At 37.0% G+C, this 17,046-nt stretch overlaps 1 protein-coding gene and 1 pseudogene across 3 annotated transcripts in view; both read right to left on the reverse strand.

The window, feature by feature from the left end:
- LOC129778933 (uncharacterized) overlaps window positions 1-17,046 on the reverse strand; it is a 97,691-nt gene that overhangs the window by 54,136 nt on the left and 26,509 nt on the right. The window contains exon 1 of one of the 3 annotated variants that reach the window (XM_055786114.1): window positions 3,481-3,822. The exons of 1 other annotated variant lie outside the window; for it this stretch is intronic. The gene's annotated coding sequence lies outside the window, so the exon portion shown is untranslated. Of the gene's footprint in view, window positions 1-3,480; window positions 3,823-17,046 lie in introns of those variants that run through there. One more of the 3 variants, XM_055786117.1, reaches the window with a different exon arrangement.
- Window positions 14,389-14,465, reverse strand: LOC129780921 (U4 spliceosomal RNA; annotated as a pseudogene).

A 17,046-nucleotide genomic window follows, 5' to 3' on the forward strand; every position in this document is an offset into this window, starting at 1 on the left:
AAGATAGAGAATGGTTTACAAAAATTACAAAAAAAATAAATTTAAATTGCAATTCGGAAAATTGGAAGATTCTTTGACATGAGAATGAATGAAAGTTTAAATGGGAGTGTAAATACATTAGGTTTAAGCCCCCCGAGTGACCGCGGGTAAACGGTATTAATTTCAAGTTAGTCTTATGTGTAGTAAAAAAGAATTTTAGATGTTTTTTATATCTGTTAAAATTACTAAAATGAAGGCAAGAAATAAAATAACTCTGCTCCAAAAGGATCAAATGAAAAAAGGTACCGAAAACAGACAAAAAATTATGAATGTGTGGGACGTTATAATTATGTAAATGTGTGTGTGGGAAAATTGAAATGAATGAATGGAAGTGTAAATACGAATTTCAATGCATTAAGTTTAAGCCCCAAGTGACTGCGGGTGAACGGTATTCATTTTAAGTTTTAAATTAGCTTAACTCCTGGAAAATGGAATTTGTAATGATTGGAAATGTTGTTAAATTGTGACCGTAATAATAATAATGAATGTAGAAGGAAACTTGACGTAGGACTTTGAGGACAATTGTTTTCGAATTGAGTTGCTGTTACTGTTCACAAGTCCGAAATGGTGGCCCTAGAAAAATCACAATCAGACAAACATTGCTTGGTCGTAATAATTGTATCACCAGGTGATGCAGATTAGATATTTTATAATCGTGAGTGCTTCCTTGTGAAGGTGTGGATTCTTTAGTGAACTAATCCCAACGGGTGTTCCTCATTTATAGAGAAGGGAAAGGGAATAGACAAGTGGATTTTGTGAAGTGCAGCTGGCTGAATAAAACCATTAGTCTTCTTGATAAGATATCGAGAATTGGTATGTGTGAGTCTACCCTTCCGAATCCCTCAATCGGTAGCCAGTTCTTGACTGCAACATTTTCAACCTTCTTAATAGAATCTATAACCTTTCCAATCAGACTCTTGTCGAAACTTTGGAGATAATAGAGTGTCGCTATAATCCAAGTCATCACTTCTTTTTTAAATTCTTAAAAGTGCTTGCTATCGGCAAATGTATGATAATTCCTAATATGCATCAGTCCACTTAGTCCGTCACGAAAAAAGCTTGTAAGAATGAGTAAGGATACTAGACCATAAAGTAGAAATGGGAAAAGGAGTTCACTGCAATGAACGGCTCAGTTTCTAACCTTTCACCTAAATGAACCAGTTCATTTGAGCCGTGCTTCCGCTCTTTCGTTCATCGATGGCAATACCGGGATCAAGAATAAGATCGAATGTTAGGTGGAACCCAACCTACATGGGCAGCTTCGCAGCTATTCATAATCTGACATTAATATACTCAGATTATATAGAATACTAGCTGACCCGGCAAACTTCGTTCCGCCAAAAATTGGTTGCAACATTTACGTTTTCTTACTAAGCGCAAGTTCATGAGTCCAATCGTAGAACTGTTCTTCGATTGATCTTCTGATTGACCCCGTTGAATTTACCTTTTACTAAAAAATTCCTAGTATTTCTAACAAAACTCATCATTATAATATCAGATTATTTTCAGACACAATTCTCGTACAAGATTTTTCAACCACTTGTAAATAACATGTTTCTCCGTTACATGGAATGAATGTTTGATACAGAAAATATAATAGAATAAAGACAGCTCTAAATCGTTAAATTCCTTCCTCGAGTTCTGCTCTTATCAACACATCTAGCGATCCTTTTTTTTGTGTAAATAGAAGAAGATTTAGGAGTGCGTTTCGTCATATTAAAATCCATTTCCAGTTTCGAACAAAGATAAATTTCGCTAGCGCAAACATCAAATGGACTAACAGCACTTGTCACTATGTAATTGTAGAACATATGGAAATTTAATTTTCTGAATTTTCCCTTTTTCCTTCAGACTTTTCCGAAAATTTTCAATTGTCATGTTTGGCTGGAATATTTTTGGTTGAAATATGTATAATATTTTTATGGGACAACCTCTCCATTCCAGAGGAGGGAGGGGTGTCATACCATCATAGAAACAGTTCTCATACCCAAAAACCCTCACATCCCAAATTGTGCTTGATTAACTTTCGAGTTATGAAGAAGTTTGTGTTTCAATTGTATGGCAGCCCCCCCATAGAGAGGGTTGTGGAGAGTCCAACCACCATAGAAACATTTATTGCACCCTAAAACCTCAATATGCCTAATTTGGTTCGATTTGCTTGAATAATTCTCGAATAATGCAGAAATTTGTGTTTCGTGTGTAGAGAGAGTGGAGGGGTGTCAAACTATCACGAAAACCTTCCCCGGGCCCAAAAACCCCTACATACCAATTTTCATATTGATCGGTTCAGTAGTTTCCGAGTCCGTAAGAATCAGACAGACAGTCAGACAGACAGACAGAAATCCATTTTTATATATACAGATAGATTTTCTAATTTTGGGAATAGAGATTAGGATAGGATATTTTCTATTTACTGGAAAAAGGTGTTTCTCTTTAGAAAGTTACAAATTGGATATAAAAACAAGCTGACCCGGCAAACGTTGTTCTGCTATATAATTTATTTCTGTAGAGTATTTTTGGTTAGTAAAAAATAACGAATAGATTTCAAGTTTGTGTGTAATCGTTCAGATCTGAAAAATTGATCCAAACGATGATTTTCACTGCGAAACATACATATGCGTACCTTTTTATTTCAAATATCCCTCTTTTCTATATAAAGGAATGCACTGTCATTTTTTTCTAATTATCTTAAATATTTTTTAAAGTAGTCTATTGTTCTAATTTGGGTGAAGCCAAACTCGCAGATCTGATCAGCCGTTCTCCCGTGATGATATTTTACACGTACGTGGGAAAACCCTTCTTTTATATATAAAGATATGTTTCTTATTCGACATTTCTGCAATAATTTGATTCGTGCTTGGAACCTACCGAAAATATGAAAAAAATATTTTCTGTTGGGACTCAACCTAGGTTCCCTCAATTTCATATTTAATTATAGTTCAATCAAAGAAAAAAAACCCGTAACGACTGCGTTTAATAACCAATACCGAACATTCGATGACACAGAAAGAGCCGCTGCGGAAGATCATCTAATGGAAGCGAGAAATGTTCATCAATCAATTAAGCATTGGGGTGATCTGGGAGATTGAACTTCGCACATAAAAATAAATTTCAATGGAAAACTTGAATCAAGGAAGAAACAGTGCAGCCTCAAGGTAGTTTACAGAATTCAATTCTAAAAGTGGAACGTTGAAGAAAAAAAAAACAGTCTGCGTTAATCATAACACGCTGATCGAAATTAGGCCAAACACGGAAAGACTCCCGCGACATATACAATCGGCCGTAGTTAAACTGAGTCAACGTTTGTTAGCTTGAGTGTGACGAATGAGGTGCTAAAAATACACACCACTTGTTAGAGAGACGACGCATTCGCGTATACAAGAGGCTTGCACTCAAACCGCACATTCTGGACCAATAACGAATTTATTTCTACACACTCACTTTTATTTCTCTGGCCTTAGGCGTTATTTATTTTTGATTCCAAACGGACCGTACGGTGATCCAAATTTCGCACTTGTTTCCTTCCGCCGCCGTCACTCGTTTCACCGCTCACCGCAACTTGAATGCAGTTTTTCTCAAAGTGTCACACTCAATCACTTTCCACCCAGCAATTGACACGTTTCAAGATTATTCATTTGAGCACTTCCACACCTCTCTCGAATCTGCGATTTCCTGTGCACGAAACACGCGTTGCCTACGAACTGCGAACTCGCTGCGCACACCATACGCGCGTATCGACGCGCTCGCGATCTATGAACAACTGATATTGGTAGATGATTCGCTCGGCGCTTCTAGCCGGATCGCCGGATCGATTCGCGGTTCAGCGAATGCGTTTTATGTACGTGTGTACTCACGAGCCATCGCGCGAGCACAAGGGGATTTGAACTTGAATGACAGCCAAACCATCCGGCACAACGCCGTTCGTTATGAGCCTCCTGCAACGGAGTTGCACGTCTTCGCGGAAAGATCGTCGAAGGATTCGTTTGGTTCAGCAGGGGGGTGGGAAGCGCACGGTCTACGCAAAACTAACGAGCGTATCAAAAATATTTAAACATACACACCACCATCACCACCACCACCTTCTTCGCCGGCATTCGAAGACTTCGTCGCAACGCTTTTGTGTGCATCTTCAGGTGTTCTTCATCTCTATGTGTGTTTATGTTATTTCGCAAAAACGAAACAAAAAATTGGCTCGAGCAGCTTAGGCGATGATCATGACCGCGAAAAGCGGATGTTCATTCTTCTCGAATCGGTGATTCCGCACATTGCAGTGTTCTACCGTGTTATGGGGAGTACAGTTATTTTACAGTATTGAGTAATTTATACTTCACATTTCTTTTGCACGTATAATTGTACCGATCTAGCAGGGGGATGCTAATGAGTGTTAGACAGACCAACCAAGATCAAATATTTGGCCTCGAAGTTAACGATAGAAGTGTACACAGTCGTGAAGAAGTTATGATGTTTCGTAATCGTGATAGACATTTGGGAGTTGTGCTGATCATGTTGCGCTCTTGATTTACCGCGAAGAAACGTACTGAGAATATAGTGAACAAATCATATTTTCAAAAAAATTAACGACATCATTGAAAAAGTATGAACGTTTTGAATATGTTTTATATTTGAATTCGTTTAGTACAGTTCAAATACTTTTGTGACCAGACAACTCCTGACTTTCTTCGGTTCCAGATTGTAATGGCTTTAGAACATAGGAAAAAAAAACATTGTTTGTTCTATGATTTGATGACAATGTACGAGGATCGTTCAAAAAATAAGTTTCAGTGCCTCAGAAATCGCGGAAAAATAAAGTTAGGACAATAAACAAGGTGATTTTCGTAATCTACGTTTTATTTTTTATTTTTCTACACAATCGCCGTAACGTTCGAGGCATTTTTCATAGCGTGGCACGAGTTTTTCTATTCCGAGCGCGAAGTGAGTAGCGTCCAACTTTTTTGAGGAACGATGTAACTGCGTCACGAATTTCTTCAGTGATATCGAATCGTTGACCGCCGAACGCCTGTTTCATCACCGGGAATAAGTGATAGTCGCTAGGGGCGAAGTCTGGGGAGTAAGGAGGATGCTCGAACATAGTTCATTTGAATTTTTTGAATTGCTCTTGAGTTACACGAGCAGAATGGGGCCGCGCATTATCGTGGATGAGGAACACTTCTTTCGTCAATAAATCTGGCCTTTTGTTCTTAATCGCGGTTCTCAATCGGTTCAAAACCTCACAATAGTACGGTGATGAAACAGGCGTTCGACGGTCAACGATTCGATAACACTGAAGAAATTCGTGACGCAGTTACATCGTACTTCAAAAAGTTGGACGCTACGCACTTCGCGCTCGGAATAGAAAAACTCGTGCCACGCTATGAGAAATGCCTCGAACGTTACGGCGATTATGTAGAAAAATAGAAAATAAAACGTAGATTACGAAAATCACCTTGTTTTTTGTCCTAACTTTATTTTTCCGCGATTTCTGAGGCACTGAAACTTATTTTTTGAACGACCTCGTATGAAGTTCCTGTGCCCTTAGTTTTTCGTAAAGCTTGCGTTTTGTGACGTGAAAATGCACTTTGCGCGAAAAACAGGATTCACAACAAGTTACCAAAAGAACCAAAGAACCAAAATAATAATAAAAGTATGAAATAGTAAATACTAAAAAAACGTAGTACTAAAAAAAAAAAGTTTAAAAAGTGGAAATGAGTCCTGTATTAATCTATATGCAGCATTAAGTAAATAGTGTTTTATTTTGGGAATACAATCGTATTAGTACTTAGTTGAGATTTCTATGCCAAATAACACGCCTCGAATGCATTCTGAGTGGCAAGCTCTAGAATACGCGTGACCACAATGCAAGTTGGGGGATATTTCTTTGGCTAAACCATCGAACCTAAACCCCCGGCATGATAGTGTGGGACGCTAACTACTCGGCCACGGGAGCACTCAAGGAGGCTTATGAGCATCTGGTTAAAAACAGATATGAATCTATGAGTATGACTGTTCCTCTTTTTGTCGGTAAGTTTAAACGTGGTCGATTAATAAATCAAGGAAAATTTCGCCATCCGAAATTAGTCCATTTTTAAATGCATACGTTAGAGGCAACATTGATTTGTTCCGTTGATTTAGAATTCTTACTCAAAACTAAAAAAAAGTTTTACTCTGAAACATAAGTTTGACGAGCTCTGAACAAGTCGACTTGTGTGACGAAGTGTGTCGATGCTGCTCTCCAGATACAAAAGCAAGTCTTTGCTCCATCCGATTGGTGAATTTATATCGAGAATCCTAAACATCAAAGATCTTAGGTAAGTCATGGGGAACCATAAACCATTCTTTTTCTTATTTATTTGACGTAGGACTACATCTGTCCTTTCAATATAGGAGTCAATTCAAATGTTTCGGTGGAGAAAGTGTTAAGATAGATGCTAGACGCGATAGAACAGCAAAAGTTCAAAGCCTAATCGATATCTCTCTCCTGCCGAGAGATGGGAGCTTAGGTTTAGTTTGCTAAATTGCCCTCTAAAAAAACCCTTTTTCAATGCTAGAGACAAATGGAATGAAAAAAAAGTTGATGCGTCTGAGCATAGGGGCAAGGACGGGATCTTGACATAGGACAGTGATTGTGTGTAATAATTGCATTTAAATTGAATTTTTCGTTGTTCAAAATCTGATTTTTTTTTCTTTTGATTCATCAAGTGGATGCCCTGGAAAAACCGTTTCCTGTATGTACTTGTATCCTTTAAACGGGTTTGATGACATAACGTGGTAGAATTCGGTACCGCATTCTGTACACAAAAATACTACCATTACTTAATACTAGGCCATTACTACCCTTTTCATCTGTTTATTCAATCATGCAGAAGAAGACAAAGAGTCATCATGTATCATTTTCAAACACAAGTCTAAATAGTTAAGACCTACATAAATATAAGCCTGAGTCAAATCAATCTATGACTACAAAAATATATTATAGATAAAAATAGCACTATCTCCTTCGTTACCACGTTGTCCGAAACATTGTTTGTTATAACTTTATAACCCTGTAAGATCGCGACTACTCAAGCTATCATAATCTGATTTACGTGGGTATACTCTTTCGATCTTCAAAATCAGCAAAGCTTATCACGGAGATCAGATCGCTGCTCAGATAGACAGCGCGTTAAAGTGCGGTATGGAAGAATTGAGACAAGATGTAAATGGGTCTCTTGAAAAATTGATTTGTGAGAAATTGGAATCTATGACTAGTTCTATTTTAACAATTAACGCGCAAAATAATTTAGCTGCAAAGAATGACTAGCTCATTGAACCTGGTACAGTTCATTCTGAATCGCACCAAAATATTCCGAAACGTAAGAAACGAAAATTTCAAAATAATGATGATGATAATGTACATCAAAATAAAATTAGTTTTGCGGATGTTGTTAAAAGTGCGAACACTTCTAACAACAATAAGATAATGGGTTATAGTAATAGTACTAGTATCATGCAAAGTAATCGTAAGACTCATCCGGTTATTGTAATCAAGCCTAAAGAGTCCAAACAAGCTTGCGAGGATACTCGGAAGCATTTGAAGACAAAATTAGATCCAAGAACACACAAAATTAGTAATTTCAGAAATGGAAGAAATGGCTCCATCATTGTTGAGTGTGCAACTGGAGCTAATATAGATAATGTGAAAGATGACATCGAAAGCAATTTGGGTGAGAAGTATAGTGCTGTTGTTCCCATATCGGTGCCCAGATTAAAAATCGTGGGCATGAGCGATCAGCATTCCTCCGATGTTTTCATTGATTACCTCCGAAGTCAGAATGAAGGCATCGAAATAAAAGATGTAAAGGTTTTAAATGTGTACGAAAATCCACGCTTCACCTACAATAAGTTTACTGCTGTAAGTGAAGTAGATGTTGACACATATAACTGTTTATTGAACGCGAAAAAAGTAAATGTGGGGTTCGATCGGTTCTCCGTAGTTCCTGCGATTAATGTATTAAGATGCTTCAAATGTGGAGAATTTGGACACAAGAGCACGGATTGCAAACAAAATTTTGAAACGTGCTCAAGGTGTAGTCAGAAACACAAGACATCTGAATGCAAGTCAACTGTGTTGAAATGTGTTTTTGAAAATGAATACAGAACGGAAATTGAATTTGGACGTCAATCATGCCGCATTTAGCTCTGAATGTTTAGTATATCAGAGACTTTTTGATTTGAAAAAAAGCAGCTTGCATTTCAATAAATAGCAACCAGGTTCCAGAAGAATTGTGAACCAATATTATATTTTGTATTTGAATATTGCGGGTCTGTCAACAAACTACGTAGCGTTACGTCAGATTGTTGAGGAAAAGCGTCCATTTCTAGTCCTTTTGTCTGAAACACACATTGTTGAAATAGAATCATTTGATCAGTATAGTATTCCGGGATATAATGTTGCTGCGTGTTTATCACATTCTAGGCACACTGGCGGTGTTGCTATTTATGTCAGAGAATCAGTTCAATTCAATCTTCGCCTCAACGAAGTGTTTGATGGTAACTGGTTCTTGGGCATTACAGTTGAACATGGCATGAAGATGGGTAATTTTGGTGTTTTATATCATAGTCCCAGCTCAAGCGACTTGCGTTTTGTTGAAATTTTAGAAAACTGGCTTGAAATGTTCCTTGACTCTAGAAAATTGAATATATTAGCTGGTGATTTCAATATTAATTGGCGTGATGACTACAATTCGAACCATTTGAAGCGTGTATCCGATTTCTTCAATTTGAAACAAACAGTACATGAATTTACGCGCATTTCCAGGCACAGTAAAACTTTAATTGATCATGTTTATTCCAATTTTGATACTATTTACACAGTCACGGATACCAATTTGAAAATAACCGATCATGAGACTTTAATTATTAATATTGTAGATAATCTCGTGGTAAATGAAGATGTTGTGAAATTAAAGTGCTGGAGGAAATATTCGAAGCATGCTGTTTCGAATCTCGTAGTGAGAAGCCTGGATTTTCCATTCGAGGTCGGTAATTTAGATGAATCATCAGCTGTTCTAACTAATACCTTGAAAGAGTGTACAAATCGGCTTGTTACGCAAAAATTTGTTCCTATGAAAAACTCGAACAGCTGGTACAATTTGGATCTTTTACGCCTTAAACGTGAGAGAGACAGATGGTACAAGAAATTTTGTAGAACAAATGATGGAAATCATTGGAATATGTAAACAAACGCGCGCAATATATATTCACAGTCGATTAAGAAAACTCGTTGTGAATATATTCAGAGGAAGATTGATCTGCATCAAAGCAACAGCAAGGAGTTATGGAAAATTTTGAAATCTTTATTAAAACCTAGTAATAGCAAACCGCGTTCCATAACTTTTAATGGCACACTTGAACAGTCTGAACAGGCTATAGCATCTAAGTTTAACGATTATTTTGTCAATAGTGTTTCATTGATCAATCAGTCCATTGAATTGGTTGATGAACCTGATGAAATAAAACAGCCGGTTAACAGTAGTTGTAGATTTGAAAGTTTTCACCCAATTACATTAAATGAACTTAGAACTATTTGCTTTTCTTTAGGAAAAACGGCTGGAGTGGATAATGTCAATGCTAGAGTTATTCAAGATTGCTTTCATGTCATCGATCACATCTTGCTGGACCTTATTAATAAATCTTTGCTAACTGGGCATGTGCCTAAGGTGTGGAAGGAATCTTTAATAGTTCCAATTCAAAAGGTTGCTGGAACGATTAAAGCCGAAGAGTTTCGTCCCATCAATATGTTGCACACGCTAAAGAAAATATTAGAAGTAGTCGTTAAAGGCCAGCTGCCGGAATATTTAAATTGCAATGCTTTGCTTATACCAGAACAATCGGGATATCGGGAAGGTCATTCCTGTGAAACCGCATTGAACTTGGTATTAGCAAAATGGAAAGAGAAACTAGAGTGCAAAGAGAATATCATTGCTGTTTTTTTGGATCTAAAACGCGCTTTCGAAACAATTTCTAGGCCCTTGTTGTTGAACACGATTAAGCGCTTTGGATTTACGAGTACTGCATATAAATAGTTCGAAAGCTATTTAAATGACAGAACTCAACGGACTATTTTTAATGATACAATTTCGAATCCCCTAGGTAATAATCTTGGAGTAACTCAGGGAAGTGTATTAGGGCCCCTTTTATTTATTATGTATATCAATGACATGGGAAGAGTTTTACGATTTTGTGATATCAATCTTTTTGCAGATGATACTGTGTTATTCATTGCAGCTAATGATTTAGATCAGGTCGTTTTACATTTGAATGGAGATTTACATTCTTTAAGTAGATGGTTGAAGTATAAGCAATTGAAATTGAACATAAGTAAAACTAAATATATGGTAATCTCGCGAAATCGTTTAAATGAAAACGTCTCCATCGTTATTGATAATGAGACTATTGATCGAGTTCGGGACATTAAATATCTTGGCGTGATTATTGATGACAAACTCAAGTTCAACACTCACATTGACAATGTCATCAAGAAAATTGCCAAGAAGTATGGAATCTTATGTCGATTGAAAAACGATTTAACTATTTGCAGCAAAATACAGCTATACAAATCAATCATCTCTCCTCATTTAGACTTTTGCTCTTCCATTTTATTTTTAGCCAATGACACACAAATATCGAGATTACAGCGCTTGCAAAACAAAATAATGCGGTTGATACTAAAATGTAACAGATTCACTTCCTCATCTTTAATGTTGGACGCTCTGCAATGGTTATCCGTGAAGCAAAGGATTGTTTATTCAACTATGGTGTTAATTTTCAAAGTAGTTAAAGGTTTGCTGCCTCGATATTTGTGTGATCGAGTTGAAAGAGGAATTGACTTTCATAGTTATAACACTAACACGCGAATGAAATAAGAACACCTAATTTCTTGTCATGTGCTTCACAAAATTCGTTGTACTTCAAAGGAATAAATGTGTTCAACTCGATGCCAAGACATATTAAATGCGCAACAACACTTACAGAATTTAAGAGGCACTGTATTTCACATGTAAAAGCTGTGTTCTCTTAACAGCTGAACGAGTTTTTGTTTATTTTTATGACGAAGATCTTTACTGACGAAGTTTTATACGAACGGATAATTTAATGTGGACAATTTTTTTGCAGTTTGTTTTCATTATTTTCAATGAATCTGACGAAGTTTTTGAACGGATTATATTATGTAGATTATTTAATTTTTTTTAAATCATCTTTTTTAAATTTGTATTGATCTCTATTATGTCTGTCATGATCTTGGTGATGATGGACTATTTTTATTTTTATTTTGTCGTTCTTATAGTTGTATTAGTTTAAAAAAAAAATAAAAGTAGTCTACAAAAGTTTGAGCGTCGCGCGCGAGACACAGATATAAAAGATATTAAATTGAAAGTTTTTTTTAAGTGCCGGTCTAGGAATTTTTCGTAAAGGAAATTTTCTCGATTTCTCTGAATGAGGGTATTCAAAGTCAATCTAAAACAAGGCTGGCGGTTGGACTTGTGCTCTGGTGGACCACTTGGCTGCAAGGGCCTCGTCGGGACCGTATTGGCTCTGTGGCGGACATGACTGAGTATTGGCTTTTTTGGACATTGCAATTTTTTGAACTTATATCTGTAAATAAAATCAGTTCGTTTTTCATGTTTGCTAAACTGATTTCAATGTTGAAAAAAAAAATTATCTTTTAGATAACTCGTCTTGCTCAAACCTCTGTAGGGGAAGGAGGCGGGACCATCATCATCATCAAGCAGCCATTTAAATTCATTTATTGCATTTTTACATAACCTAACAACATACTCGATATCATGACATCCTGGACCACAATTACACAAATTGTTAGTAATGAGACCTACACGACAAAAACATGAATTGAGCACAAATTGATTGGACAATATACAATCTATATATATAAAAATGGATTTCTATCTATCTGTCTGTCTGTCTGATTCTTATGGACTCGGAAACTACTGAACCGATCAACATGAAAATAGGTATGTAGGGGTTTTTTGGGCCGGGGAAGATTTTCGTGATAGTTTGAAACCCCCCTCCTCTCAAGGGGGGGCTGCCATACAAATGAAACACAAATATCTGCATTACTCAAGAAATATTCAAGCAAATGAAACCAAATTAGGCATATTGAGGTTTTAGGGTGCAATAAATATTTCCATGGTGGTTAGACTCTCCACCCCCCTCTCTAAGGGGGGGGGGGCTGCCATACAAATGAAACACAAATTTCTGCATTACTCGAGAATTATTCAAGAAAATGAACCAAATTAGGCGTATTGAGGTTTTAGGGTGCAATAAATGTTTCTATGGTGGTTAGACACTTCTGCTTCTTTCTGAGGGGGGCTGCCATACAAACAAAACACAAACTTCTGCACAATTTGGGATGGGTTTTTGGGTATGAGAAATGTTTCTTAGATGATATGAAACCCCTTGGTCCTTTGGAATGGAGAGGGGGTCCCATAGAAATATTACACATATTTCAACCAAAAATATTCCAACCAAACAATTGAAAATCTACGGAAAACTCTGAAGGAAAAAGGGAAAATTCGGTAAATTAAATTCCCATATGTTCTACAAATATGTGACAAGTGACAAGTGCTGTTAGTCCATTTGATGTTTGTGCTAGCGAAATTGATATTTGTTCGAAACTGGAAAAGGAGTTTTAATGTGACGAAACGCACTCCTTCATCTTCTTCTATCTATACAAAAAAAAGGATCGCCGGATGTGTTGATAAGAGCAGAACTCAAGGAAGGAATTGTCCGATTTAGGGCTGTCTTTATTCTATTATATTTTCTGTATAAAACATTTATTACATGTAACGAAGAAACATGTTATTTGCAAGTGGTTGAAAAATCTTGAACGAGAATTGTGTCTGAAAATAATCTGATATAATGATATAATGATGAGTTTTGTTAGAAATACTAGGAATTTTATAGTAAAAGGTAAATTCAACGGGGTCGAATAGAAAATCAATCTATGAACAGTTCTGCGATTGGACCCATGAACTTGCTCATAGTAAGAAAACGAGAATATTTGAAGGTATTGACAACAAAAAACAAATTTTGGGCGGGACGAAGTTTCGCGGGTTAGCTAGAAATTTATAATTTGAGTTTGTATGTCTGTTTTTACTAAGAGAAATTGAAGAACCAGGGTACGTTTATGAAAAGGTAGTCTGGACTGACTAGCGCATCAATAGTAGTGAGGCTGTGACGTGTTAGCTTTGCAAGTTTCATGGGATGGTATAATAAATTTGTCTAAATGAGTTTATTTCTATTTTATTTTAGCTTAATTTATATATTTGTTCATTGCAGCGTAAAGATAATCCAATTAGGTTTTCTTTCTAATCAAAACCTAGGGGAAATTGTGGTTCGGCAATTTGGATTTTAGCTTCCTGAAGCTTTCTGTAGCTCTTCGATATTTCTTGCCGCAGTGCTTGAATTAAACTATCATAACTGGCCGAATCGCTAGGTTTCTCATTAGAGATGTTGATGGTGCTGCTTCCGATTTCCTTTGACGGAATATCTCTCTCGTGATAGTCATGTTTCCTCCCTTTAGAAAACTGGGCTGATTCTGCGAATGTTACGGATGTTTTTAATGGATTCATCTTTCCCTTGATGTCAATCAAGACCTTTCGACGAGCCTTCCGGTTTTGATTTCCCGAGGCATGAGAATCGTTGGCCTTTCAGACAGTAGAAACAGCTAAAACTAAACAGTTGTGTGTAATAATTGTAACTATAATATGGATTTGTTCAAATTTACCTGTTTGTATCAGTTTTCGACGATATTGTACTTCCAAGCCATCGATATGAATGAAACAATCTGGACTGAAGTGAAGCGAGCAATGTTTTTAGTATTGCTGTTTAGGTCCTGCCCAAAGAATCGAAGCCATTTCTTTCGAATAGTCACACCCCTTTGGGATCGATGGAATGATAATTTGTGGGATATGTTTTCATAATTCGAGTTGGACTCGAGCCCGGGTATCAATGACCGAACGCTCACGCATCCGGGTACCACACATCGAGCCATATAATTATCTGAAAACAGAAGTATTTTATATATATATATATATATATATATTCCTTCGCAGTCGAGCCGCCGTAAAAATACCACTTAAAAAGCGACTCAGAAACAACACATTCTGGGTACTAGTTCCATTATTTTAACTTTAATGTTTCACTAACTTCTCTAACTCACGTATTATTGGCGTATTTTTAAATAAAAAGTAGCAAAACACGTAATATTCGCAACAAAAAAAAAACTATGGATGGGTTATACCTATGATATAACCGCAAGGTTGACGTAGGACTTCCGTTGGCTTAGTAATCATTTGTGTTTTTTCAATTAGCAATAATCGCACCTCGGATGTTCCTCATTGGGTACGATATCGCTGTTGCGCAGAGCTATCTTTTGTATGTATTGATTAAATCATTGATTAAACTAGTGAATGAATGAAACAATTTACGAATTCAATTACAAACAAATCCCAATTTAGGTCACTTCATGCATTATGGTAGTGGTTATCGCAGTGAATAGTTATCAACATTTTGCTTAATTTTTAATTTTGCTTAACGCTTTTGTAGATCGTGTTAGCAAAACGAATTCCGGAGTGTAAAAATACATGGGAGTATAATAGTACTTTCAAGATCTGCAATGCCGATTTTCTCAACTTATTGGTCTCGGAATCTCATTCGGGTTTGCAAAAATGCAAGCGAGTACAAAAGTACTTGCAGCTTGCATCTCATTTGCAATGCCAATTTCCCACGCTCCATGGTTTTGAAATCCGTGTTAGGGATATATTCCGATTTGCAGAAACGCAAACGAATAAAAAGTACCCACAATTTGCATATATTTTGTAATGCCAGTTTCCCCAGGCTAAACATTCCAATTTGCAAAGACGCAAACGAGTACATAAGTACCTTCTGATTGCATCTTATTTGCAATGCCAGTTTTCCCAGGCTCCATGGTTTTGGAGTCTGTGTTAGGGAAACATCCATTCATTTCAGCGAAGGTACCTGAATCGTTGCGCAATCATAACTGAGTGGATTTCCGAGCAACACTCACTTTCATACCAATTGGTGTGATTTCAATAGCCTGTTTTGAAAACGATTTTAAGCCAATTGAAACAAGTTTTTGGATCAAAATGTAACAAGCATAGAAAGCGTAGACGCGTTCGAATGAAGTATATATCATACTATTTCGTTCAGTTGTTTTGGAGCTAATCACGCTCAAAATCTCGTTCTCCGGCGTAACACTTTCGTTTTCGAAACTTTGAACTTACACCCCAGTATAGAAATGAAAGACGTAGTCCTACGTCAAAAACACTTGTTATGAATTGCTTTGCGATCGCTGCTTTCCGTCAAAGCTAAGATGTCATAGTTGAGAGTGTATAAGTGAATCGTATCGGACTCACTTCGAGTCCAGGATACCTTGTCATAACCGTACCCTGTTGAAGAACATTTATTCTAATGAAGTATTTATTTTTTGCCTTTTTTTGTGACACGACTACGCTTCGAATTCCTGTTGTCCATATGTTTTTCCTCCTTCTCCTTCAATTTGTATTGAAAAATAATGTTATTGACAGCACTTCAAACATGTGTTCAAAATTTGCTTTTGTATATAAACATTAGCGTTGGTATAGGGAGAATTTGCTTGAAAACATGCAGGAAAATACCGGTGTCTTATAACTATAGAACCAAGTATTAATTTACTACTCCTCTACATAGATTAACTTTTGTTTTATATGGGTCCGAAAAATCAATTCGGCATACTTCCAAGCGAGTTGCGGTATATTGAGATTTGTATCTCGTACCCTGTAAATAAAACTGCTCGTTTAAGCTGAGTTTTTTCAATGTTTCGCGTTTGACCAAAACAGTAAAGGTTATGGAGCTAGTCTTATAAACGAAACTAGTTACTTTATTCCACCATATTTACATTGCTTACAGACGAACTTTTCTGTATCGCTAAAACTAAAAGAGTGAGTGGTTTCATACTTATTTCACACAGTGTATACACTTTGGACTTAAAGCTCGGCTCGCAACTTAGGTTGATAGTGCATAACCTTATGGAATGCATCGGAGACCTTTCTTCCACCCCTTCCACCCAACACTACTAGCTCATAAAAACCAAAATCTTTCGTCCACGATAAATATTTTGACTACGCTGGCTCACTGTCAGTCCGAGATTTTTATGCTAAACGAAATGATTCATTCGATGCATAATAATTTATTGTCTGATATTAACACTTTCCCTCGATTATGAATTCGCACACAATCCGAGAAGAGAAGGCTGGCCACCCCAATGTTGTGGTCAATGATAAAGCTTGCATTCCTGAATAAATAAGATATCGATTCATCATCATCGGTCGCATTCGGCGAAGGATAGTGCAAGCGATCGTTTCCATCTGCTGCACATCTCAGTTTATGGTATCTATTGCTTTGTTTATCGGCAGAGAGTGTCCAGCCTCAGCAACGTATGTTAACGACACCGTCGTCGACGACGTCGCATGGTGCCCGACCTAGACCCGAGCCCAAGGTTGTTTGAGTGGACTTTTTGTGTTCACTGAGTTGCCGTTGCATGTGTTCGCACGATTCGGTTTAAATGACCCCTTGCGTCGGCCGAAACAGCTGCTTAATGTAAACAATGCGAATCATAGGTGTTGCCAGATAAAAACTTCCTCACCATTCACAGCGGTTCTGCTGCGTCAGTTTCCGTAGCACCGCGTAATTAGCTGCCTGCGTGGATTGAATCGAACATTTCCTGCGTCATCGGCGAAACGCCAGCGGAGATCGAATATGTAGTCACCAATTGGGTTGAATGTCACCCAGCAATATATCCTTGCGAAGTTGTTGTGTGTACGTCATTTATTTCGGTGGTATCCAAAATCATTAATACAGTATAATGTGGTTTTAATCGATTTATAGCAGAAGAGTTAATATTGTACATGTGAAGCTCAATTTTTTACCACTTAATCCATTGTTATTAAT

Source organism: Toxorhynchites rutilus, chromosome 3 (assembly GCF_029784135.1).
Source record: "Toxorhynchites rutilus septentrionalis strain SRP chromosome 3, ASM2978413v1, whole genome shotgun sequence".
In the NCBI taxonomy this organism is placed as follows: Eukaryota; Metazoa; Arthropoda; class Insecta; order Diptera; family Culicidae; genus Toxorhynchites; species Toxorhynchites rutilus.